Source organism: Hyperolius riggenbachi, chromosome 12 (assembly GCF_040937935.1).
Source record: "Hyperolius riggenbachi isolate aHypRig1 chromosome 12, aHypRig1.pri, whole genome shotgun sequence".
NCBI classification, from domain to species: domain Eukaryota; kingdom Metazoa; phylum Chordata; class Amphibia; order Anura; family Hyperoliidae; genus Hyperolius; species Hyperolius riggenbachi.
Window position 1 is genome coordinate 6149145 of NC_090657.1, and position 26186 is coordinate 6175330.

A 26186-nucleotide genomic window follows, 5' to 3' on the forward strand; every position below is an offset into this window, starting at 1 on the left:
AAAAATACATAAATAGTTACCATAGGGACTGAACTTTTTTAATAAGTATGTCATAAGGGTATATAACTCTTATTTTTGCAAATATGGGCTTGTAATTAGTGACAGCCGCAAAATGGGAAAAATGCACCTATGTTTACAAATAAAAAACTTGCACTATACATAGTACTAGAGAATAAATGGGACAAATGGGCAAATAAAATGTGTGAGTTTTATCCATAGTACAACGCTTTTTAAAAAAAAAACTATAATGGTTGAAAGTAATGCATTTTTTTCATTGTTTTTCTTATTGTTCCAGTTAAAATGCATTTAGAATAAAATAATTCTCAGCAACACGTCCCACTCAAAGAAAGCGTAATTGATGGTGAAAAAAACAAGATATATAGATTGTAAGAGCAGAAGGGCAGGACTCTCTTCCCTTTTGTGTCTTGGAATTCATTATACATTTTATTCATCATGTTACTTTTGTCATTGTAATAACCAATTCTGGATTTTGAATCAATTCTCTATTTTGTCACCAATTCTGTATTTTGTATATTGGTGTATAGCATTTGTCTGTATTATGTAGACCATGTACAGTGCTGCCCATAATTATTCATATCCCTGGCAAATTTTTGACCTAAAGTTATTTATATTCAACCAGCAAGTAATTTTTTGACAGGAAATGGCATAGGTGTCTCCCAAAAGATAATAAGTCGATGTACAAGAGGCATTATTGTGGAAAAAACATTTCTCAGCTTTTATTTATATTTGAGCAAAAAGTGTCCAGTCCAAAATTATTCATACCCTTCTCAATAATCAATAGAAAAGCCTTTATTGACCATTACAGCAAACAAACGCTTCCTATAATTGCAGACCAGCTTTTTGCATGTCTTCACGGGTATTTTTGCCCATTCATCTTTAGCAATGAGCTCCAAATCTTTCATGTTGGGAGGGTCTTCTTGCCATCACCCTGATCTTTAGCTCCCTCCCCAGATTCTCAATTAGATTTAAGTCAGGACTCTGGCTGAGCCACTCCAAAACCTTAAAGAGGCACTTAAAGGGGAACTTCAGCCTAAACAAACATACTGTCATTAAGTTACATTAGTTATGTTAATTAGAATAGATGGGTAATATAATTTTTTACCCACCCTGTTTTAAAAGAACAGGCAAATGTTTGTGATTCATGGGGGCTGCCATCTTTGTCATGGGGGCAGACATCTTTTTGGTTGAAAGGAGGTGACAAGGAGCAGGAGACACAGTTCCAACTGTCCTGTGTCCTGATAACCCCTCCCAGCTGCACACGCTAGGCTTCAAATGTCAAATTCAAAATGTAAAAAAAAAATAATAATTTGCACCAAAACAGCAGAACGAGATAAACAACATCAGAAATCCCATTATGCTTTGCACAGCATCAGGGGAAAAAAGCCCGGGCAGTTTTCTTCTGTGCAGCTAAAAATGAGGCTTGTATAAGAGAAACAAAGTTCTGATGCCGTGAAACTGTTAAAGAAACACCAGACCTTTTCAGTGCTGCTGAGTCTATTTTTAGTCCGGAGGTTCACTTTAAGTCACAAAAATGAAAAATTAGTTTTACTCACCTGGGGCTTTCCTCAGCCCCCTGCAGCTGATCGGTGCCCAGGAGGCCGCAATAGCAGCATAGGGGGCGATATTTTGGCTGGGAACGCGAAGAATCACTCGCGTTCCCATGCCTGTCGGGTCCTGCCGGCGAAACCGGAAGTAGCCGCCGGCGGGTGCAGGAAGATCGGAGCCAGACTGCGAGGGCACCGATCAGCTGCAGGGGGCTGAGGGATGCCCCAGGTGAGTAAAACTCATTTTTTTTTTGTGACTTAAGGTTCACTTTAATGTTGTTGTCTGCTAACCATTTCTTCACCACTTTTACTGTGTGCTTTGGGTCAATGGCCTCAATTCACTAAGCTTATCTCCTGTCTTTAATAACGTTTCTAGAGTGGTCACCATGGTGATAAGGCATGTAGTATTAAGGAAACATTTTACCTCAGGCAAGCCTAAAGTTACCTCTTCTGTCTTTAAGTTAACTCTTTAATCCTTAAAATAACTCCACAGTTAAAGACAGGCTGTTTATTAACTGCGTGTGAAAATAACTACAGAGGAGGTAAATTAACTACAGAGGAGGTATCTTAAGGAATGAAGAGATAGGATAACTCTCTCACAGTGTGGAGGGAAGTTTTCTCTTGCCTTATTATCTCCAGCATGATCTTAGTGAATTAAGGCCATTGTCATGCTGAAATGTACACTGGTGCCTAATGCTGGATGCACACGGTGCGTTCGCGCACTCGATTTCCTGCTCGATTCCCATCGATTCGTTTATTTCCAACATGTCCGATTTGGATTTCGATGGATCGTTAGGTCGATTTGGCATACTTTGCATGCGAATCGACCTAACGATCCATCGAAATCCAAATCGGACATGTTGGAAATAAACAAATCGACGGGAATCGAGCGGGAAATCGAGTGTGCAAACGCACCGTGTGGATCCAGCATAAGGCTAAGTATCTCTGCAGACTGCCTGATGTAGTTGAGAATCCTCATGTATTGCTGTTTTTTCATAGTGCTGTTTACTGTGACTAGGTTCCCCGGGCCATTGGCTGAGAAACACCCCGAAGCATTAGGTTCCCATCACCAGATTTGACAGTGGGGATGGTGTTCTTTGGGTTGAAGGCTTCTTCTTTTTTATGCCAAATGAAGGAAACATCAATGTGACCAAACAATTTTTTTGTTTCATCTGAGCATAACACAGAAGATCAGAAGTCTCAAGGCAGACAATCCAACAGACACTGCACACTGCTGGGTTCCATGGATGCAGACCAAGGAGGACGCCACTTCTCCAGAAGAAGACTTCATTGCCCAGATGAGCATTTGCAAAGGCCAAGCGAGCTTCTGTGTGCCTTATCTGGAGAAGTGGCGTCCTCCTTGTTCTGCATCTGTAGAACCCAGCAGTGTGCAGTGTCCGTTGGATTGTCTGCCCTGAGACATTGCCACCAGCAGAGCCCAGATTCACCAGGATGGCCTTGGTGGTGATCCTTGGATTCTTTATCACCTCTCTCACTATCCTCCTGGCCAGCACAGGTGTCACTTTTGGCTTCCGACCACGTCCTCTGAGATTTTCCACAGTACATCTTGTATTGTTTAATAATACTTTGCACTGTAGCCACTGGAACTTGAAAAGTGGCAGAATAGTAATATTACACCTACATACATATAATGATTTCCAAAAGGGGGAGAGAGCCCTGCCCTTGCGAGCTTACAATCTAAAGGGAATGGGGGCCCTTTCCTGACTAGTGAGCAGCCACAATGTGCAGCCGCAGGTCCTCACTGAGCTCCTTTGTCTTAGCCATGACTGTCCACAAACCAATTGCAGAGAGCTGCTGTTTTTCACTTGTTTAGTTGAGTAAAACAGCTGTTCCCAATGAATCAGGGTAATTAGGATGCTTTAGAACAGCTTGGACTATTTGGAATGGTATAGAACTTTGGATTTTCCCACAGACTGTGACAGTTTGTGAAGGGTATGCATAATTTTTGAACTGGACACTTTTTGCTCAAATGTAAATAAAAGCTGGAGCACATTAGGACGCAGCAGTGACTGGGAAATGCAACAGTATGTATTTGTATTTTCATAGACACTTCTTAGTGAGCGGTGTGATACAGGACTGTTTCCACGTTGTCTGGAATCGCCAGTTACTGTGGCTGTATTAAGTCAGGCCCTCATTGTCTGCAGCTACAACAAGAAGTGCTTTCAGAGGAAATGCATTTCCTGATATAACTGCAGACTTATTTGTGTACTTTTTTTTTTTTTAATATGAAATTCGTTACATTATTTAAAGGATTCATGAGGCAGAAAAAATAATGCGTCTTTCCTTACATGGTGCTTCCTCCAGCCCCTAGAGGTCTCTGTGTCTTTCGCCACAGTTCTACTCACACCCGGCCACTCGCGGTCGCCCTCCTATGACCGGGAACAGTCTGTGCAGCAGCACCTAGTAGCGCCTGCGCAGAACGTTCCTGGCCACAGGATGGGACTGTGAAGGGCGCATGCGCGAACCCGCACATGTGCAGAAGCTGGGTCGGAGGCCGCTACAAAGGGGTCAGCAGAAGATTGGGTGAGAGCAGAACTGCAGCGAGGGACACAGGGACTTCTAGGGGCTGAAAAAAGACCCACGTAAGTAAAGAAGCCTTTTGTATCCTTTAAAGTGGACCTGAACAGTACACAAGGAAAAGTGGGTCTAATTCCTCCTCATCTTCAAATAATCAAAGTGTAATTTAATCAGCTGCGTCAGCACAGAAATTCAGCACAGCTAATATGTCAATACAGGATGTTAACTCTTTGTCTGCTTCCCTGGGAGCAGGAAGTAGACACTGCAGATCGATTGCAGGAGTTCTGCAAGTTGTCACAAAGAAATGTTTTTCTTCAAAAGTTATTACACTGTTGCTTATCTTTTAGAAAGGAGTGGAAGTTCTGAGTTCAGAACCGCTTCAAAGAAAGAAAGTGACTATTGATATCACATGTATCCGGACGACCTAATCCAATTTAAAGATAATCAGGGTTATAAAGTCATAAAATGCAGAAGATGACTAAGAGGAACAAAATGGAAAACAATGTAGGATCAGTTTATAGAGTTGGTGATGAGCTGATCGCCTGAAAAGCGGCTTTATTTTAGCAGAAATAACAACACCTCTTTGGCCTTGTTCACATTATAAATTGCCAGAGCTATCGCAGGCGCTGAGCGATTTAATGAGCTCTTTTCAAAGTGCTTTTCCCTGCGCTTTGAGCTTAGAAAATCGCTTTTGCTGAGCGATTGAGATTTTCTTGAACTCTTTGACCCGGAAAAGAATAAATAAAATGTATTTATTCTTAAAAGCGCTCGGGAAATCGCTATGCAAAGCAATTTTTCAAGCGTTTTGCGCTTTTTCTATACCTTCCATTATAGCAAAAGTGCTCAGAAAATGGTACATGTGGCACGTTTGCGATTTGCTGAAAATCAAAACACTCTCATAGGAAATCATTGCACAAGCGTTTTAGGGGGATTTCTAAAATTGCCAACGCTTAAAAAAATCTGCAAACGCTCATAGTGTGAACATGTCAGATTGCTCTGTCTATAGTAGTGAGAATCAGCTAGAAAGAGTGTTACTTTAAAGGACACCTGAAGTGCGAGGGATAAGGAGGCTGCCATACATATTTCCTTTTAAACAATACCAGTTGCCTGGCTGCCCTGCTGATGTCTCTGGCTGCAGTAGTGGCTGAATCACACACACCTGAAACAAGCATGCAGCTAATCCCGTCAGACTTTTGTCGGAAACACCTGAGTGACATGTTTGTTCAGGGGCTGTGGCTAAAGGTATTGCAGGCAGAGGATCAGCCAGGCAATGTGCATTATTGGGAGTGATGTGATGTCATGCACAGAGCACTCCCGGACACGGTTGAGTACTATAGAACGCATGCAGCTGGGCCAGCACAGGCGCAGTGATGCCTGACCCGGCCGACCAGAAGAGGGTGCCAGAGGACAATTACAGGTAGCAGAGGGGGCAGAATGGAGAATGGTGGTAGCAGCTCACCATACATGCCTGCTCCCCCCGTTATTTGGGCTCTGGTATCCTTTAACCTCCCTAGCGGTAACCCCGAGTCAGGCTCGGGCTAGAAAGCCACAGCTCAGAGTGATAATACCGAATTGAATCCATCGGAGCTGTGGAATGTGCAGGGCTGCTGCAGATCTATCTAGCAGTATGATTTTTAGGATCTAAAAGCTTGAGAAAAAATTGCACCGCTTTTGGAAAATAAATGTGGAAATAATCATACCTCCAGGGGGGTTAAAGGGAACCAGAGAGGTTGGGAGGAAAGGTTTTATACATACCTGGGGCTTCCTCCAGCCCCATAAGACTGGATCACTCTCACGCCGCCACCGTCCGCTTCCTCTGTCCGCCGGTACTGGGTCCCGTCACTTCCGCCAGCCGGCCAGTCGGCGGGCGGACGCGACCAATATTCTGCATCACAGGGGCTCCCTCCTTAGCCTTACGCGTGACATGCGTAAGGCTATGAAGGGAGCCCCTCTCCATGCGGAAAATTGGACGCGTCCGCAGGAAGTGACGGGACACGGTACCGCCGATACAGGAAGCGGAGGACGGCGGCGTGGGAGCCATCCAGGCTTATGGGGCTGGAGGAAGCCCCAGGTATGTATAAAATCTTTCTCTATTTTTAACATAGCTTCCTCTCTGGCTCCCTTTAAGTGCTTCAGAAAACAGGACTGTTTGAACCAGTGGGTGGAACAGCTCAGAGAAGCTCTTTTGCATAGATAACTAATGTTTCTTAACTCTTCCTGTACTGGAAAACAAAACGAGAGACTGTTTTCTTTGCTACTAACGTTCTATTTCTTAGCTGTACTACTCATACAATTCACTATCTTATAAGTTTATTGTCCGCTTCAGGTTTGCCTCAAACCCAGGAGCTGTTTTTTCATCAGCCTTGAGAGAAGGGAAGGTGGAAATGAAAGAGAAGTTTCTGTACACAGAGGGCTTCTTTGTTCTTATTATGGTGCTTTCTGCAGACTTGACAAGCCATTACTTTGTCTTAGGCCAAATGCGGGGGCGTATGAGGCTCAAAACATCTCCTGATTTAGCTGTAGGACCATTCTCACAACAAACAGTTAATAGTAAGCAGATAAAACCCCAGACATCATCTCATCACTCATTAGTCACACCTTGCTTCATTGGCTTTATAAGTTCAGCTGTGTGAGAGCCCCTCCATGGCAACTGACAGGATTCATGCAAGGGGGGAAACAATTGGCTGGAATTCATCTTTTCTGTTACTTTACAAAGAATTGTTAAAATATTGATTCATTTTGAGAAGCCACACACCGAAAAACAGCCACTGCTATTTAAACTGTACTCTATATCAGATCCCATTTCATCCCAATGGAAAGCATTTGCTTGTGTATGGACAGTCAAAACAACAGCAAGGACCACTATGGCAAACAATTGTAAAATGTAAAATACATGAAAACACAAATAAAAAAGTTCATTTCTTTTATAAAATGTGCTATAAATTACTTTTCTCCAATGTTGCTATCACTTACAGTAGTGAATAGAAATCAGACGGAACTGACAGGTTTTTGACCAGTCCATATCCTCATGGGAGATTCTCTGTGTTTTCTTCATTTTCAAAAGCATTTAGAGAACACTAGTTGTTCAGTCCAACTGTCAGAAAAGTGTGTAAACGGGGGAGACAATTGCATCTTTGTATAGATCCTTTCCAAGGAGTGCTTTTGTAAAGAATAAATGAGATACTGGGAATCCCCCATAAAGAGATGGACTAGTCAAAAACCTGCTAGTTCCATTGGATTTCTACTAAATACTGTAAGTGACAGCAACATAGGAGAAAAGTAATTTATGGCTCATCTTACGCTGGAAGAAACATATTTCTTATTTGTATATGTGTGAAAGTATTTTAAATTTTACAGTTTTTTCATGATAGTGGTCCTTTAAATAAACATGCATACCGCTGTCTTTGAGGGCAGGTTTGTAGGATTCCGCAAAAGCTTTGCACCATTTCCACTTTCCTCTGGTTTTGCATATTTTTACACTAAATGTCTTCTGATCTTTTAGCAAAATGTAATATCAGACAAAGGAAGGCAGCCAGGGTAATACATATTCAGGGGCATTGCTAGGCTCCCCGCACCTCCAGGCACTAATAGGGCGTGGTAACTGAGGTGGTAAACACTGAGCATGATCATGACAGATTGTGGGTGTGGCATAATATAGCATGGGAACCTCCCCACCTAGCCAATCTCTGGATCCGGCCCCCCATCCTCAGAGTAAAGGTAAGGTATACATAGAGTATACAAAAGTAAGTATGCAAAAAACAACACACACAAAAAAAAAAAAAACTTGAGACATTATAAAGTAAATAGTGCATGTACTGTTTTTTTCTCACAACAAGCACTTCAAGAATCTTAGATCACATTAAAGAGAACCCGAGGTGTGTTTAAAGAATGTTATCTGCATACAGAGGCTGGATCTGCCTATACAGCCCTGCCTCTGTTGCTATCCCAAACCCCCCTAAGGTCCCCCTGCACTCTGCAATCCCCCATAAATCACAGCCGTGCTGTGAGACTGTGTTTACATCTGTAGTGTCAGTCTTGGCTGCCTCCCCCCCCCCCCCCGCCTCCTGCATAGCTCCGGTCCCTGCCCCCGTCCCTTCCCTCCAATCAGCAGCCTCCCTGCAGGCGGGGACTAGATGCAGGCGGGGACTAGAGTTCTGCAGGAGGCGGGGAGAGCAGCAGACTGACACTATAGAGATAAACACAGCCAGCTCTGACAAGCTGTTTGTCAGCAGCGTGGCTGTGATTTATGAGGGATTGCAGAGTGCAGGGGGACCTTAGGGGGGTTTGGGATAGCAACAGAGGCTGGGCTGTATAGGCAGATCCAGCCTCTGTATGCAGAGAATATTCTTCAAACCCACCTCGGGTTCTCTTTAAGGCCTCTTTCACGTTGGGACGTTGCGTTTGATGTGACGTTAAAGTCGCACAACGTGCTCCTAACGCAACGCATGTTGGTTTTGAAGTTGGACATTAATTTAAACTGCGTTATGTGTCTCTTGGTGCGCCGTTTTCATTGCATACTGATGGAACCAAAACGGCGCATGCGTCACATAAAAAAAAAAAAAAAAGTGCAAACGGTCCAATGTAGCTAATAACACGTATAAGACACAGTATGCAGCACTAACTAAATATTGCTACACGTTACACACAAACGCAATGTGTGCACTGTGAATGTCGCACAGACTTTGTGTTGCTGTGCGTTACTCTGCGTTATAATTTTTAATAACATGCGACTTTAACATTGCACTGTGAAAGCAGCCTTAAGCATGCATATCTCACAAACCACAGCATAGGTTGCTTCCCCCCCCCCCCCCCCCCCCCGCATAATAAGGCAGTGTATCCCCCAGATAACATAGTTAGGCAGCATGTCCACACAAGCAACATAATCAAACACCATGTTCCCCCAAACAGCATTCCAGAGCTTTCTATACAGTAACAACAAAACTAACATAATTAGGCAGAGTGCCCCCCACATTACATCATAACTGAGCAGCATACAACCCAAAAAAACCTCATGATTAGGTAGATTGTACACCCCCCCCCCCCTCCCCCTCCACACACACATCATTGGGCAGCATATCCCCAACACCGTGAAATCGTTCACTTGGGAAGTGTAGCTCTTCTTTTTCTTTCCTATTTTTACAATACCAACTTATCTTGTGATCTTGTTGTCATTTTTGTCCATGTGAAGCATATTTCAAATCACAGTTATTCATATAATATAGGAATATAATAATAATTCATATAATAAATGAACTTTATTTTGCAATCCCTATCTGATTTCAGCTTGACACACCATCGGGGCTCCAGCTGTCCCTGTGCTTGTCTTTTTTTAGGGGCCACTAACCCTTCCTGTCTACACTACATTGCTGTGTAAAGATCATTTTGCCCACAGTTTATGCCGGCATTTGGGAAAGTGTCGCTATTCAATATCGAAGACTAGATGGGTGTCTGCCTGAACCATGCACAAATAAAAACCCCATAAAAAAAACAACCATGACTTCTGCCTGCCAAATGTGTCTGAGCGATTACTGAAACTGGGAGGATCTCATTAACACAGATTTTAGATTACTCCTGAACTAAAAATAAAAAGTCAAAATAACCGTACACAGGTCATACTTACCTCCTGTGTAGTCTACTCCTCAATTTATTTTTCCTCTCCTGCGTCCCATTTGTCCACTGTGATTGATGGAATTCTCCGTCCTCCATTTTGAAAACGGACATTACCCCATAACAGCTTCCTGGTCCGCGCACTGTTAAACTGTAATATCGTCCACTTGAGCCATAGGGAAACATGGACATTACCTTGCACATTCAGTTGTAACTGACAGCAACTGGTATATTTCCGTTCTGACAAAATATTGTCAGAACTGGAAGGGATCACTGTAAGAAGACAATGGTGAGCCTCTGAGAGGAGCTGACGGTGAGGTAAGTATGTAATATTCATTTTCAGCTACGTCACGTGTTTATTTTAAATACATTTTACTCACTTCAGGTTCCCTTATAAGTGCCCCTGAGATGAATAATGTTAGGGCATTTATACTTACCTGGGCCGCTGTCCCCCTCGTCGTCTCCCAGGGTTGCTCCGATCTTCTGCTGGCCGGCCGGGTACATTGGCCCAGTCGTGGTTCATTGCGCATGCATGGCCTGGCCCTGCTTGCCCCCATTGCTGGGAGTGTTCTGTGCTTGCGTAGTAGTACTGAGCAGGTGCGAGCATGATGGGGATGGGGGTGTGGCCAGATTACGCATGAGCAACGAACCATGACTAGTCCAATGTACGGAGCCGACCAGCGGGGATCGTAGCGGTGTAACTTACCTGGGGCTTCTTGCAGCCCCCTGCAGTCATCCTGTACCCGCAGCATCCTTCCGAGACCCTCCAGCCAGCAGCGGCCCCTCGATGCTGGCCGGCCACGCGCTTCTTCATCGTGTTCTGCATGGTAGCGTTCTGTGCATGTGCAGTATTGGAAAATCGCTGCTGCGAGTACACAGAACGCTCAACAGGAGCACAATCAGGGTGCGTACGGCTGGGGGCTGCGCATGCGCAGGAGCCTCCAACTGGACATGACCGGCCTGCTTTAAGGGGGTCGCCGCTGCTGACTGGAGTGTGATGAAACAACGGCGTGGGCACAGGATGACTGCGGGGGGCTGCAAGAAGGTAAGCCCCAGGTAAGGTAAACTGATTTTTGTCAATAAGTGAAAAACTCAGCAAAATTCTAGGAAAATAACCATTAACCAAAATGTAACCCACAAAAGTATTCTCATAGTGATCACTTGTTAAGCAGCTGCACTTCACTTGCAATATACCACATTTTTCAGGCTATAAGACGCGCCTGACCATAAGATGCACCGAGGTTTAGAGGACAGAAACCAGGGGAAATATATATATATATATATATATACACACTAAACCTGGTGCTTCTTGTGGTTTATGCCCCTTTGTGTCTCCCTGTGTCCTCCTCTGTCCCCTTGTGTCCTACTCTATGCCCGTTTGTGTCGCCCTTGTGTCCTCCTCTATGCCCCTTTGTGTCCTCCTCTATGCCCCTTGATGTCCCCCTTGTGTCCTCCTCTATGCCCCCTTGTGTCCTCCTCTATGCCCCTTTGTGACCCCCTTGTGTCCTCCTCTATGCCCCTTTGTTTCCCCCTGTGTCCTCCTCTATGCCCCTTGATGTCCCCCTGTGTCCTCCTCTATGCCCATTTGTGTCCCCCTTGTGTCCTCCTCTATGTCCCTTTGTGTCCCCCTTGTGTCCTCCTCTATGCCCCTTTGTGTCCCCCTTGTGCCCTCCTCTTTGCCCGTTTGTGTCCCCCTGTGTCCTCCTCTATGCCCCTTTGTGCCCCCCTTGTGTCCTCCTCTATGTCCCTTTGTGTCCTCTTGTGTCCTCTTCTATGCCCCTTTGTGTCCCCGTGTCCTTTTCTATGCCCCTTTGTGTCCCCCTTGTGTCCTCTATGCCCCTGTGTGTCCCCCGTATCCTCTGTTGGTCCTCCTGTGTCCTCCTCTATGTCCCTTTGTATCCCCCTTGTGTTCTCCTCTATGCCTCTTTGTGTCCTCCTTGTGTCCTCCTCTATGCCCCTTTGTGCCCCTTGTGTCCTCCTCTATGCCCCTTTGTGTCTCCCTTGTGCCCTCCTCTTTGCCCGTTTGTGTCCCCCTTGTGTCCTCCTCTATGCCCTTTTGTGTCCCCCTTGTGTCCTCCTCTATGCCCTTTTGTGTCCCCCTTGTGTCCTCCTCTATGCCCCTTTGTGTCCCCCTTGTGTCCTCCTCTATGCCCCTTTGTGTCCCCCTTGTGTCCTCCTCTATGCCCCTTTGTGTCCCCCTTGTGTCCTCCTCTATGCCCCTTTGTGTCCTCCTGTGTCCTTTTCTATGCCCCTTTGTGTCCCCTTGTGTCCTCTATGCCCCTGTGTGTCCCCCTGTATCCTCTGTTTGTCCTCCTGTGTCCTCCTCTATGCCCCTTTGTGTCCTCCTTGTGTCCTCCTCTATGCCCCTTTGTGCCCCTTGTGTCCTCCTCTATGCCCCTTTGTGTCCCCCTTGTGTCCTCCTCTATGCCCCTTTGTGTCCTCCTGTGTCCTTTTCTATGCCCCTTTGTGTCCCCTTGTGTCCTCTATGCCCCTGTGTGTCCCCCTGTATCCTCTGTTTGTCCTCCTGTGTCCTCCTCTATGCCCCTTTGTGTCCTCCTTGTGTCCTCCTCTATGCCCCTTTGTGCCCCTTGTGTCCTCCTCTATGCCCCTTTGTGTCTCCCTTGTGCCCTCCTCTTTGCCCGTTTGTGTCCCCCTTGTGTCCTCCTCTATGCCCTTTTGTGTCCCCCTTGTGTCCTCCTCTATGCCCTTTTGTGTCCCCCTTGTGTCCTCCTCTATGCCCCTTTGTGTCCCCTTGTGTCCTCCTCTATGCCCCTTTGTGTCCCCCTTGAGTCCTCCTCTATGCCCCTTTGTGTCCCCCTTGTGTCCTCCTCTATGCCCCTTTGTGTCCCCCTTGTGTCCTCCTCTATGCCCCTTTGTGTCCTCCTGTGTCCTTTTCTATGCCCCTTTGTGTCCCCCTTGTGTCCTCTATGCCCCTGTGTGTCCCCCTGTATCCTCTGTTTGTCCTCCTGTATCCTCCTCTATGTCCCTTTGTGTCTCTCCTGTGTCCTCCATTTGTCCCCCTGTGTCCTCCTCTGCCCTGCTTGTGTCCTCCTCTATGCCCCTTTGTGTCCCCCTGTGTCCTCCTCTGCATGGGCACAGTACAGGAAGTCCCCGACATTGCAGTGGTTTGGAGGTTGGTATTGGCAGCGTTCACAAGTCAGGAACTCCCTGCATTTGGACTATAAGACGCAGTGACTTTTTTCCCCACTTTTGGGGGTGAAAAGGTGAGTCTTATAGTCCAAAAAATACAGTAATGCAGTATTGCATTTAATTGACTATAATGTGTAGGTGAGCATTTATCATTTTTTCTTCATTTGCTATTGAGTCAGATGCCGCCTAGTTGTTCCTTTCAAATGAAAGTAAAGAGTTGGTGTGGTGTTGATGCTTTAGGCCTGGAACCCACTAGAAAGTGCAAAGAGCTATTGCAATCGATAGCGACATGTGATAGTGTTTTGCAAGTGATTTTGGGAGCGATTTCCCTGCTCCTATACAATTCATTCGAATGGAAACACTCCCAAAATGCTGCATGTCCTGTAATTGAGATTTCCTTAATCGCGCTCGCGCTAGTGGAATCTGTCCCATCCATTTACATTGGCAGAGCGTTTAGGGAAATCGATAGCGATTGGAAGCGATCCCTAGATGCTAAAAAAAATGCTCTAGTGGGCTCCAGGCCTGATAATGTGATCTTGGACTTATTAGAAAATACTTCTTGCCCAGTCTAAGGCGCACTATGATGAAATAGTAAAATGTAAAGTACTCAGTGACATACACATACAAGTGTACATTTGTCCCAATGTAAAATGCAGTGTAAATGACTTATTTCCTATGTAACTGTAACGTACAGTAGATATTATTATTGTCATAGCTCTGAACCTCTTACTGACAGGTTATGGACTAGCACATAATCTCATGGGTTCTGGGAGGTACGATACATGAAGTTCTGGTTATGGACTAGCACATAATCTCATGTGTTCTGGGAGGTACGATAGATGCAGGTCAGGTTATGGACTAGCACATAATCTCATGGGTTCTGGGAGGTACGATAGATGAAGTTCTGGGTATGGACTAGCACATAATCTCATGGGTTCTGGGAGGTACGATAGATGCAGGTCAGGTTATGGACTAGCACATAATCTCATGGGTTCTGGGAGGTACGATAGATGCAGGTCAGGACAGGTTATGGACTAGCACATAATCTCATGGGTTCTGGGAGGTACGATACATGAAGTTCTGGTTATGGACTAGCACATAATCTCATGGGTTCTGGGAGGTACGATAGATGCAGGTCAGGTTATGGACTAGCACACAATCTCATGGGTTCTGGGAGGTACGATAGATGCAGATCAGGTTATGGACTAGCACATAATCTCATGGGTTCTGGGAGGTACGGTAGATGAAGGTCAGGTTATGGACTAGCACATAATCTCATGTGTTCTGGGAGGTACGGTAGATGACATTCTGGTTATGGACTAGCACATTATCTTATGGGTTCTGGGAGGTACGATAGATGCAGGTCAGGTTATGGACTAGCACATAATCTCATGGGTTCTGGGAGGTACGGTAGATGAAGGTCAGGTTATGGACTAGCACATAATCTCATGGGTTCTGGGAGGTACGATAGATGAAGGTCAGGTTATGGACTAGCACATAATCTCATGGGTTCTGGGAGGTACGATAGATGAAGGTCAGGTTATGGACTAGCACATAATCTCATGGGTTCTGGGAGGTACGGTAGATGAAGGTCAGGTTATGGACTAGCACATAATCTCATGGGTTCTGGGAGGTACGGTAGATGAAGGTCAGGTTATGGACTAGCACATAATCTCATGGGTTCTGGGAGGTACGATAGATGAAGGTCAGGTTATGGACTAGCACATAATCTCATGGGTTCTGGGAGGTACGGTAGATGAAGGTCAGGTTATGGACTAGCACATAATCTCATGGGTTCTGGGAGGTACGGTAGATGAAGGTCAGGTTATGGACTAGCACATAATCTCATGGGTTCTGGGAGGTACGATAGATGAAGGTCAGGTTATGGACTAGCACATAATCTCATGGGTTCTGGGAGGTACGGTAGATGAAGGTCAGGTTATGGACTAGCACATAATCTCATGGGTTCTGGGAGGTACGATAGATGAAGGTCAGGTTATGGACTAGCACATAATCTCATGGGTTCTTGGAGGTACGGTAGATGAAGGTCAGGTTATGGACTAGCACATAATCTCATGGGTTCTGGGAGGTACGATAGGTGAAGTTCAGGTTTGGAAACCCAGGTACCGGTAAGGAAAGGAAACAAAAAAAGAGCACCAGGAGTGCCAATAGGGTAGAATTTCTGGGAAATGTTAAATGTAAATAAATAGCAACTACTACTAGTAATTGAGGGTAAGATTTATATTGCAAGACACCAATAAAAATACAATGCGTTCCACAGGACCTGCCCGCTTCCTCAGGTCAATCTGAGACTGTGTCTGAAATAAAAATGTGTACATGGGCTCACAATCACAAAAACAAAAGACACATGCACGACATTAAAATATCAACCTAGCATGGAAATATAAAGTGTTCCCTACATCCCAGCATGAGAAAAATTGTAGTACATTTTATATTTCCATGCTAGGTTTTATTTTAATGTCATGCATGTATCTTTTGTTTTTGCGATTGTAAGCCCATGTACACATTGCCCATGTATGACTTATGACAATAAGTCATACTTACCTCCCATGTAGTCTATTCCTTCATCTATTTCTCCTCTTTCGCATCCTGTTTGCCCACTGTGATCGATGGAATTCTCCATCCTCCATTTTAAAAATGGCAATGACCCTGTAACAGCTTCTAAACTGTAATATTGCCCACTTGAGCCGTAAAGAAACATGGACAGTACCTTGCACATCAGTTGTCCTTTCAGCTATAACTGACAGCAACCGATATATAACAGATAGCAACTGATATATTTCAGTTCTGATAAAACATTTTTAGAAATGGAATCATTGTTAGAAAAAAATGGTGAGCTTCTGAGCGGAACTGATGGCGAGGTTAGTATGTAATATTCATCATGTGGTTATTTTACATAATTTTACTCAGTTCAGGTTCAGTGTACCCGAGGCAACATGTGACATGAGGAGATAAACAGGTGTATGTACAGTGCAAAACATACTAATAACCAGGCTGTTTTACTTGTTTTGTTTTGCTGCCTGAAAGAGTTAATATCTAGGCATGGAAGTGACAGCTTCTGTCTAGTCTGTAGCATGATGGGAATATAGTAAACATATCTGATAAGCAGATTACAGTCATAAAGGTTTTCCTGGCAGAATACAACTTCAAATGGCAGGGAGAGATAAAAAACATGCACTATTGACCTTTTTCTAACTCTGGGATACTTGATAGACTGCCACAAACATTCAACCTACTTTGTAACTGTTTAAATATAAAAGAAAACCATGGGATACTTAAAAAAAAATCATTTATAGGAGTAGGAGGATAAATATAATTGTTTATCTCCTCATTTTATTTTCACACCCAGTTCACTAAAAGGCTACCTGTATACTATCCTAATCTTGTATAGACCTTTAGGGCGCTGGAACCCACTAGAGCGATTTTATGAGCATTTAGGGAGCGATTCAAACCGCTAGCGATTTTCCTAAATGCTCAGCTCATGTTAACGGATGGGCCAAATGCCACTGGAGCGATTGTGATTACTAAATTGCAAAACGCAGGACATGCAGCATTTTTTGTGTTTAGCGGCAGCGTTACTGCAATGTAAAGTATATAAACGCTGACCTAATCGCTCATCAAAACTTGCACAGAGCGATTTTGCTAGCGTTTTGAAGTTACTGCACACTGTAACAAAATTAAAACTAATTGAAAGGACCAATCAGAATTAAAACGCTAATCGCTACACAACCGCTGGCAAATAGAATACACTTTTTAAAATAACTCCTGAAAATGCACATGAAACCGCTTGCAAACCGATCATACAGGCGGAGCCTGGAGCGCCTGACGTCACTGGAAGTGAATTGAATCACGGGAGCCGGCTAGCTATTGAGGACGAGCGGGAACGCCGCAGCGGAAAACGGGACGCCGATACCGCAGCGGAGGTGACACCGCAAGGCTGACAGCAGGCCTGATATGCGCACATTATACCCTGGTTACGTGAGTGCAATCTAAACGCAGGGCATTGGCAGCTTGTAAATGGTTTTACACTATGTTTGTTTTTATTGTGATTTTTTAAAGTGATACTTTGGATTAAAATCGTTGGAAACGTAATGCTGCTAGATCTATGACTGATTGATTTACATGATAGTAGCAGTAGGGTATTGTACCGTGTTAGCCATCAGTAAAAGCAAGAAGTTTTAAATCAGGATGATACCATTTATTGGCTAACTACAAATGAATAAGAATAAACAAGCTTTCGGCCTTGCAGCCTTCGTCAGGTTTATATCCTGTTAGTTTGCAAGCTGGTGGTACAGGCAGCTTATATACATGCAACATCAAAAGGAAAAACAGATATTTTTTTCAAGCATAAATACATCATTAAGATGCCTTAATACAAACAGACCATCTAAATGGGGTAAGATAAGGATCCTTGTTTACTTTATTGCTCACAGACCTGGTATTAGGGTTGACCCAGAGGTATCGTAAATTCTTAGTTCACAAGTTCAGCTAGGGTGGCTGAGACAGTTCATATATCATCCATCTCATACCAATATAGAAAGTTGTTGTCCTTATTCAGACCCTTCTGCACAGCTTTGAAACAATTTATAAATTTTGTTTCTGCTATTAATCGGTCATTTGACGTTTTGAAGCCGCCCTTCAGGGCAGTGACACGAAGATCATCCATGCTGTGTCCGTTGGACCGAAAGTGTGTAGCAACTGGGAGTCCAGATTTGGTATCATTAATAGTGTGCCTGTGTCCATTCATACGTTTGCGCAGAGTTTGTCCAGTTTCTCCCACGTACATAACATTGGGGCATTTAGCACACATGATCAGATATACCAGATTGGTGGACCCACAAGAAAATTTACCTTGTATTCTGTACTCCTGTTGTGAACCTGGTATCGTTACCCTGTCAGTGGAGTAAATGTGTCTGCAGGTCCCACATATTTTTTGTCGGCAGGGTGATGTTCCGTTTTGTTGAGGCCTATTCAAAGAGCTCCTGACAATCATCTGTTTTAGATTGTGTGGTTGCCGATATGACAAGAGTGGAGGTTTAGGGAATATCGTTATGAGAGACCCACCTGAAAACTGAGGTGGATTGCATCTGGTGAGCCTTTAATCTTAAATGGGATTGTGTGGATAAATTGCACTGTGTGTGGTACACGATTGGAGCACTATTTTTTTCACGGTGGTGTTTACTTCCGCAAGTCCAGCAGTAATGCACTATGTTGAGATTTGTCTGATTTTACAGGCTGTATTCTAAAGAAGAGGAGCGCTGTCTTCATATTGATAACAAGACACCATTGTGGATTAACTGATAGCGAACACTCTGAACTCTGGGTTTTGGTTTTTGATTTATATGTTTTCTACTGGGCTGGTGGGCGCATTCTGTACTAGTAAAAAAAAAAAAAGATCATACAAAACGCCAGAGATTGCGATTAGCGACAGCGTTTGGTATTGGGTTCCAGGACTCCGTAGAATGGATGCAGTACACTGCAGAGAAGAGAATATCTGTAACCTGAACAGTCCATGGTATTACACACACAGGCCTATCCTAAATGAGCAGCGTTCACTGTAGGAGGGTCCCTTGTCTTACACATCAGGCACTTGGACTTGTTCTTCACTTTGAAGAGCCCAATAGCCTGAAGCCTGCTGATCCTCCTGCAGTCAGCAGAGGCCACCTGAGACCTGAGCTTACACTGCATGGATTCCCCTGGAGGGACGGTTTCTGCTGACATATACCTGCTCACCTCCTTACAGGCCTGACCTGAAGTATCAGGTAGCCAGGGGAGAGGAGCTTTCACAAAACATCCATTGTGTAATTTATGTGGCCCATCACACAACTATTTGCAATGTACCAACACGCTTTGGGATCTATTGAAGTGTCATTTTAACAAAGCAACTTCACTGAGCTGTCAGGAGAAATCAGGTGATGAAGGGTTAAGCTAGTGGAAAGGCTCTGACTGCTTTACAGCAGGGAAAGGCTCAGAAACAAAGTGTTTGTGTTCTCTTGTAGCCAACTGTGTGTGAAGTGTACCTTTCCTCTCGCCGCCTAATGTGAGAACATCTATGTGACTAAGGTTAGCTGCACACGCATTGCAATACTTTGAGTGCATTTCTGTTTCAGCCATAAAAATGAAAGGACAACGGAAGTGAGAAGGATATGGCGGCTATGTATTTCCTATTAAATGATACCAGTTGCCTGGCTGTCCTGCTGATCTATTTGGCTGCATTAGTGTCTGAATCACACCAGAAACAAGTATGCAGCTGATCTTGTCAGATCTGACAATAATGTCAGAAACACCTCATTTGTATATGCTTGTTCAGGGTCTACGGTGAGAAGTATTAGGCCTGGAACCCACTGAAAACCGCAAACGCAAAACGCAACCGCTAGCGTTTTGTCTGAGCGGTTTGCAAGCGGATTCATGCGCGTTTTGGGTCGTGTTTTGCAACATTGTATTTTTTTCCCCAGCGGGTGCCTAGCGTTTTGCATTTTGCGTTTTTATCCTGATTGGTCCTGTGAATTATTTTTCATTTTGTTACAGTGTGCTGAACCGCAAAACGCTAGCAAAACCGCTCAGTTTAGGTTTTGCTGAGCGTTTCCGCTAGCGGTTCAATACTTTACATTGAAGCGCTAACGCTCCCAAAATGCTGCAGGTCCTGCGTTTGCGTTTCTGGGAAACGCAAACGCTCCTGTGGAAGTTGCCCCATCCATTAACATTAGCCCAGCGTTTTGGCAAACTGCTAGCGTATCGCAGTGCTGCCAAAACGCTGCCAAAAGCGATCCTGTGGGTTCCAGCCCTTAGAGGCAGAGGATCAGCAGGATAGCCAGGTAACTGGTATTGCTTAAAGTGGATCCGAGATAAACTTTTACTCATTGCATCATTGTGTTCCTTTCATATAGTTTATAGGGCATTCCTCAAGCCAAATACTTTTTTTGTTTTGTTTTAATACTCTAATTCCCTATAAACTAAACAAGCCTCGCCCACAGCTCCTTTTGTGCCTTGGCAGTGTAGCAAGGGCTTATGGGAGCTCAGTCTGGGCAGGAGGAGGTGGTTACTAGCCAGAGATTTCAGAGGCAGAGGGGAGGAGGGAGTAGGAGAGGGGGCTGAATTTACACACAGGCAAGCTGATAGCATCTCCAGCCCTCAGCCTGTGACAGTGTGACAAACAGAACATGGCTGCCCTCATTGTATCACAGGAATAAATAATCATATACTGTTGAAGCTGTTTGCAGCTAGATTTGCTGTGTAGACTATCTAAACTTTAGATAAGATATATAGAAAAGTTATTTGTTATACTTTTTCATCTTGGATCCGCTTTAAAAGGAAATAAATATGGCAGCCTTCATATCCCTCTCCCTTTAGTTGTCCTTTCAGCATTATCGTCAGAGTGCACTGTAATCTAGGCGTTTTTTGCAGACTGAGCAGCCCCAGATTACTGTACATTATAACTGCGGAACAGAATCATTTTTTTTTTATCCATTTAAACCAGAATTTGTATGTATATAATGTTAATTTGAATGGACACATAACCTGGAGTGGAAGCCAAGCATTTGCCCCCAGCCACTGAGCAGGTTAGGAGCCTGATTGCGCTATAAGCTTTCACTGATGGTTGTGGGAGCAACAACACAAGAGGGTGAATGAGGTGGTCTCCTCTTCTCTAAGGTCAGATGGAAGTCCAGGGCTTCTGGTCCAGAGGGCATCCTCCAGGTAGGATCACTCCCAAGTCTTACCTGTACAGGCAGGTGGGGTACTGCTGCTGTGCTTATTGTTTGCTGAGGATCCACTGTGGGCAGCCATACATCTGCCGATGATGGGAAGATCGACCAAGAGACCGATCTCTCTCTGATTGAATCTGATTGGAGCGAGATCTGTTGCCTGCCCATAGACCGCAGACCGATTCCTGATTGATTTCAGCATGAAATCTCTCGGGAACCAGCCCTGTGACGCCACATCCGCTGCCTCGCCGCCCTTCTGCTGTCCCCCAGAGTAGAATGCCCCCCCCCCCCATGATGTCACACACGCCCACATTACGCCGGCAACCACGTGGGGTTTGTGTATAAAGACAGACCCCAGAGCCAGCGGTGTACACGGAGAGGTAAAGTATACTGCACCGGGTGGGCATATCGTACATTAGGGGACAACGCCGGGGTTTCCGGTGCGTTCGCTCATCCCGATATCGCATGCCGTTACCGCTGTGCACCCAATTGAGAATGTCGCCCTGCATCTTGCAGCATGTCCAATCGATACATATGACCAATTGGTTGCATCATCCGATTGGTTTGCTCTTGGCGGCACTGATTTTCATCTGATCCAATTATAATATCAGATGGTCGATCAGCTGCCAAGTCACCTGATGTATGGTCACCTTACATGCATGGACCCCACAAACAGAATAGCCATAACTCCTGCTCTGGGGTCTCCCACTGCCATGTCTCCCCTGGTATGTGCCACTGACTATCCTGTGTCATGTCTGTCCGCTGGCTTCATGTGAGTGTAAGCTGAGGATGTCCTCTATTTTTGCTGTGTGTTTACTTGCCCCACCCTACGAGCTTCTCACAAGCAATTATAAACTTGATTAGAAACTACTGGTTTAAATAAACTAAATTAGTCTGATCCTGGTTTTTTTTCCACATGTGTGGGACGATGAATGAAAGCTGCTAACACCACCTGCCAAGACCTTAAAGTGGACCCAAATTAAAAATACAAGATTTCAGAAATAAAATCTATTTTCTAAGTTATAATAATAAATAGCAGCCTTTTTTTCAGCTGCGTGATGACAAATATAAAATATTTTACATTTATTGGAGGAACCCCTCCCTTCCATTCATATTGCCGGGACAGAATCCGGCAGACTGGTGGAGGAGATAAAAAACAAAACACAGGCTGCTACTGATGATGTCACAGGGGAGGTGATCTCAGCTTGTGTAAGATTTCACATAGACCACGCCCCTGTGAGGGAGGGTAGCTGATGACAAACACACCCATGATCTAAGACCTCCTACTAAGCTCAGAAGTAATAGCTGCCACCTGTATAACCCTAGTTATGAAAAGAGAAGGGTGAAAAGCATGCACTGAAATGCTCATAGGCTTGAAGGAGTGTTTATTTATCTTTGTATGTGTCAGAGTGGTGCAACTAAATATTTTGAATTAAAAAAATGTTTGGTTTGGGTCTCCTTTAACTGATTTTGTGAGAGAGAAAGCATTTTCCGATTGCTACTGGCTATCCAATGATCAGCAGCCCTGTGGTTTGGATCATAATGGTCCGTTGCATGACGCATGCGTTATACTGAGTGTGAGCTGCAATGGAGACTGGCCATAGAGTTTAACACAAAGTCTATTTGCTATAAACATGCACAGTGCACCTTTTGTGCAATTTAACATTTGAGAAAAAAAAACGCAGGCATCTGTGGATTGCCATAACCCACCGTCTGCACAAAAATGCACTTATTTTTTACTTGGCAGGAGGTTCTCTGTGTTTCATTACTATACAGGCCAAGTATTTTCTTTTTTTCTTAAATGAATTATGAGCTGCACAAAGCAGGAGGTCTTGTGAGTTATTTCCCATACCTGCACTAATTGAGTGAAAGTTAACATGACAGAGAGGCTGGGTGAATTTGTGCTCAGAATCCAGGTACACAACCGGAGGGATTGCTTATTTCTCAAGTGGAAATTTCACTTTAAATAAAACAAGGATTTTTTTTTTTACTGATTAGATTGGGCAACTGTTTTGTTTTTATTCAAATAACTTTGCACTTGCTTTGGCCAGTCTGGCCCAGTTACCATTATGCAAGCAGAACATCTGTCAGTGTAAGGCTGCCAGGATAACGGCTGCACAAAACCATTCTGGGTGACAGTTCAGCAACCAATACTGTACAAACATACTGCTTGGCAATATGTAGATTAGCTTGTTCTGTTCTTTGGAGGGAAGGGGGAGCATGAGAAGGAACACCTCTCTGATGGAAGTGCCATAGCTTTGGTCAAGGATTTTGCAATAGAGAAAGCCCCTGGTGTTGGGAAACACCCAGGGCCGGATTTACCATAAGGCACTGTAGGCATGTGCCTACAGGCATCAGATAATGGAAAGGCAGCTCAGTCTCCTTACCAAGTGCCTCCCTCCCTATGCAGAGTCCCAAGCAGAGAGTAAATGGGAGGTTACTCACCGGGGTCTCAGCATTCCACTGCCAAGATCTCCCTTCAGTTGCGGGCATCGCTAGCTACCTAATTGGGGGCACCTCAAGCTACTTAAAGGGAACCTAAACGGAGAAGTATATAGATTTTTCCTTTTAAAATAATACCAGTTGCCTGACTCTCCTGCTGATCCTGTGCCTCTAATACTTTCAGCCACAGCCCCTGAACAAGCGTGCAGATCAGGTGCTCTGACTGAAGTCAGACTGGATTAGCTGCATGCTTGTTGCAGGTGTGTGATTCAGCTGCTACTGCAGCCAAAGAGATCAGCAGGACAGCCAGGCAACTGGTATTGTTTAAAAGGAAACATCCATATCCCTCAGTCAGGGCCTGTTCTCACTAGGGCAATTCCCGCTAATGGCTGAAGCACTAGCGCAAGTATAACTATATGGCAGGGATCTCACCGGCGATCGCAAGCGTTCCGCAATCGCGAAACGTGTTGCCTGCGGCATTTTGCTGCGATCCTCTAGCGATTGTGGTACAGCGATTAAACAAGCGCTCATTGTCCTTGTTTTTAAATGTTTGTGTTTTCTATTTTTGCAATTAATAAATTATATTCTATAAATTGATATACACGTCATACCAATTTATTTCCTTTTAGCACTAACAGTTTCAAAAAACTGGTTGTGTATATAACTACATTATTAAAAGCACCCCATATGAGATGATCAGTATGATTGCATACCATGGGTGAATATTTGTAGTACAACGGATCCTTAAAGGGGAATATCCCCATATTTCCACGATCGTCAGGAATCGCTGGATTGTACAGTAATTTTACAGCACAAATCCAGGTACAATCAGCCGCGTAAACCGGTATCACTTAGGGCTACTTTGTAGTGAGAATGAGCCCTAAAGGTTCACTTTAATACTGAGGATAGCTCTGGCTACCTAATACTAAGGGACACTTGTAGCAACCTATGACAGGCAAGGGAAGTAAGGGAGAAGAATGACAGCTGGGACAGCCAGCCACTTGCGGTGCGGTTCGGTGGTCATGGAGGGCGAGGTCTAGGCTGCCGGGACATATGTGCTTATAGGCTCCTGTGATGTAAATCCAGGCCTGGGGACACCACTACGCATAGTAGATAATCACCTCAAATGATCACAGTGGGTTGAAATGAATAATGAAATGACACCATAACAAAGTACAAAACATTCAACCTTAACTTAGAGTGATATGGATGTTTCCTTTTAAACAATACTAGTTTCTTGGCAGTCCTGCTGATCTCTTTGGCTGCAGTAGTGGCTGAATCACACACCTGCAACAAGCATGCAGCTAATCCAGTCTGACTTCAGTCAAAGCACCGTATCTCCATGCTTGTTCAGGGGCTGTGGGTGAAAGTAATAGACACACCGGATCAGCTGGAGAGTCAGGCAGCTGGTATTATGTTAAAAGGAAAAATCCATATCCTTCTCGGTTTAGGTTCCCTTTAGGGCTCTGGAGAATGTAGCAAACAATATTTACAATTATTCCTATCACAAGAGAATGCCCCTGCATGAATAAACTGAGAAATGAGAGGGCATTCTGTAATTCTGTAATGTCTGCGCCACCCTCTTGTCTCCTCTGCACCAGATCACTGCAAGTCTTATGCACTTTCTTAGTAGCTTTCATCACAATGCCACCAGATCAAGAAAGTTAAAGTTTGCCAGAAAGTTGACTTACCAGAAACAATCCTCTTATTCAAAAACCAAAGTCCAAATGATTGACTTGTGATCCCAGCAGCAGAGTCTGACCTCCTGCAGAAGCAGAGAATATGCCCAATCCTTCCACTGTCCTTATTGTAATCCTGCCAGGCTCAGGCTGATCAGTGCAAACCAGGTCCAGAGAGGCAGCTTGCAGCTGGTTCTGTGCTGGGAGGAGAGGCAGGACTTTTTCTCCCCTTTTGTGAGAAGTGCAGTAGAGAGAAGAGAAGGGGAAGTTTTATGGACTGCTGTGCGTGACTCAGAGCTTGCTGTGCTGGATCTGACATTCCACAGGACTGGGCGCACACCTGGAGGGCAGGTACAGAGCTGGAACAGTCCTCCCTTCTCTACTCCCCCTTCTACTCCCTCCTCACTTCTCCACACCAGAGTTGGATGCAGCTGGGAGTGAGACAACTTTCAGTACTGAGGCTTGGAGTTCAGTGTTACTGAAAAACCATTGTTTGGGGGGTGGAGGCATGAAGGGGGAGCAAGGAGAGAACAAAAGGCAAAGCACTGAGTCCATCCATCCTCCCTCTGCCAGGAATGCAGAATATGGCTCAAGTGCCACACTGGGGAGAGCTACTGGCAGAGTTACTGGAGAGTGTAGGCAGCTCTTCCCTATGTAGTTTATGGGGGGTCATTATTCTTATAACTGGGAGGGTAACCAAGGGCAGCAAGTAATCCTAGTCTGGGATATAAATTGTGCACTTATCAGATCAGGAAAAGGCTGTGTTACCTTTGGCAAAACTTTCTGCCTTCATTCTATGACTCATGTGTCACTGGCTGCTGGAAACCTGCAGGAATACCGATAAAACAGTGAAGAGGGACTGAGGGCTGGTGCACACAAAGAGCGCTTCTAAACGCTTTTAAAAACGCCAGCACTTTGAAAAGCGCTTGGCTAATGTATTTGAATGGGATGGATCACACCAGAGCAATGTGATTTTCTCCCAAACGCAGGTCCTGAAGTATTTGCTGATTTCTGAGGTGATTCAGCCTCAATGTTAAGTATAGGAAAGTGGAAAATCGATCTGAAAAGTGCTAGAACAGAGCAAATTTCCAAGCGTTTTTCTTACAGAAGCTGCTGAGCTACAGCTCTACTGTAACAAAAAATAAAAAAGAAACGATACACCACAACACTCCAAACATCACTAGGCATAATTAGAAAATCGCTAGGCATATGCCTGGAATCGCCTATGAAAATCAATGTAAAAAGCGCTGAGCGTTTGGCATTACGCTAGTGCTTTTTGGTGTGCACTGGGCCTGACTGATATTAATGAAGTGGTCTTCTTGACTTCCTAGCGGTGCATGTTTTGCAGACAACCACTCCTATGCTCAGGTGGGGTAATCAGTGTCTCAGCTAGGAGGATTCCATGTAAATAGGACACTAATGACCCCACCTGTGCATAGGGGAGGCTGCCTGCAGAACATGCATCGGTAAGGAGTAACCAG

General features: G+C 44.6%; 1 protein-coding gene across 3 annotated transcripts in view; it reads right to left on the minus strand.

The window, feature by feature from the left end:
- ITGB4 (integrin subunit beta 4) overlaps positions 1–25130 on the minus strand; it is a 147141-nt gene extending 122011 nt beyond the window's left edge. The window contains exon 1 of one of the 3 annotated variants that reach the window (XM_068263278.1): positions 24718–25130. The gene's annotated coding sequence lies outside the window, so the exon portion shown is untranslated. The remainder of the gene's footprint in view (positions 1–24717) is intronic. The other 2 variants (XM_068263276.1, XM_068263277.1) reach the window with 2 other exon arrangements.
- Between the last annotated feature and the right edge of the window lie 1056 nt (positions 25131–26186).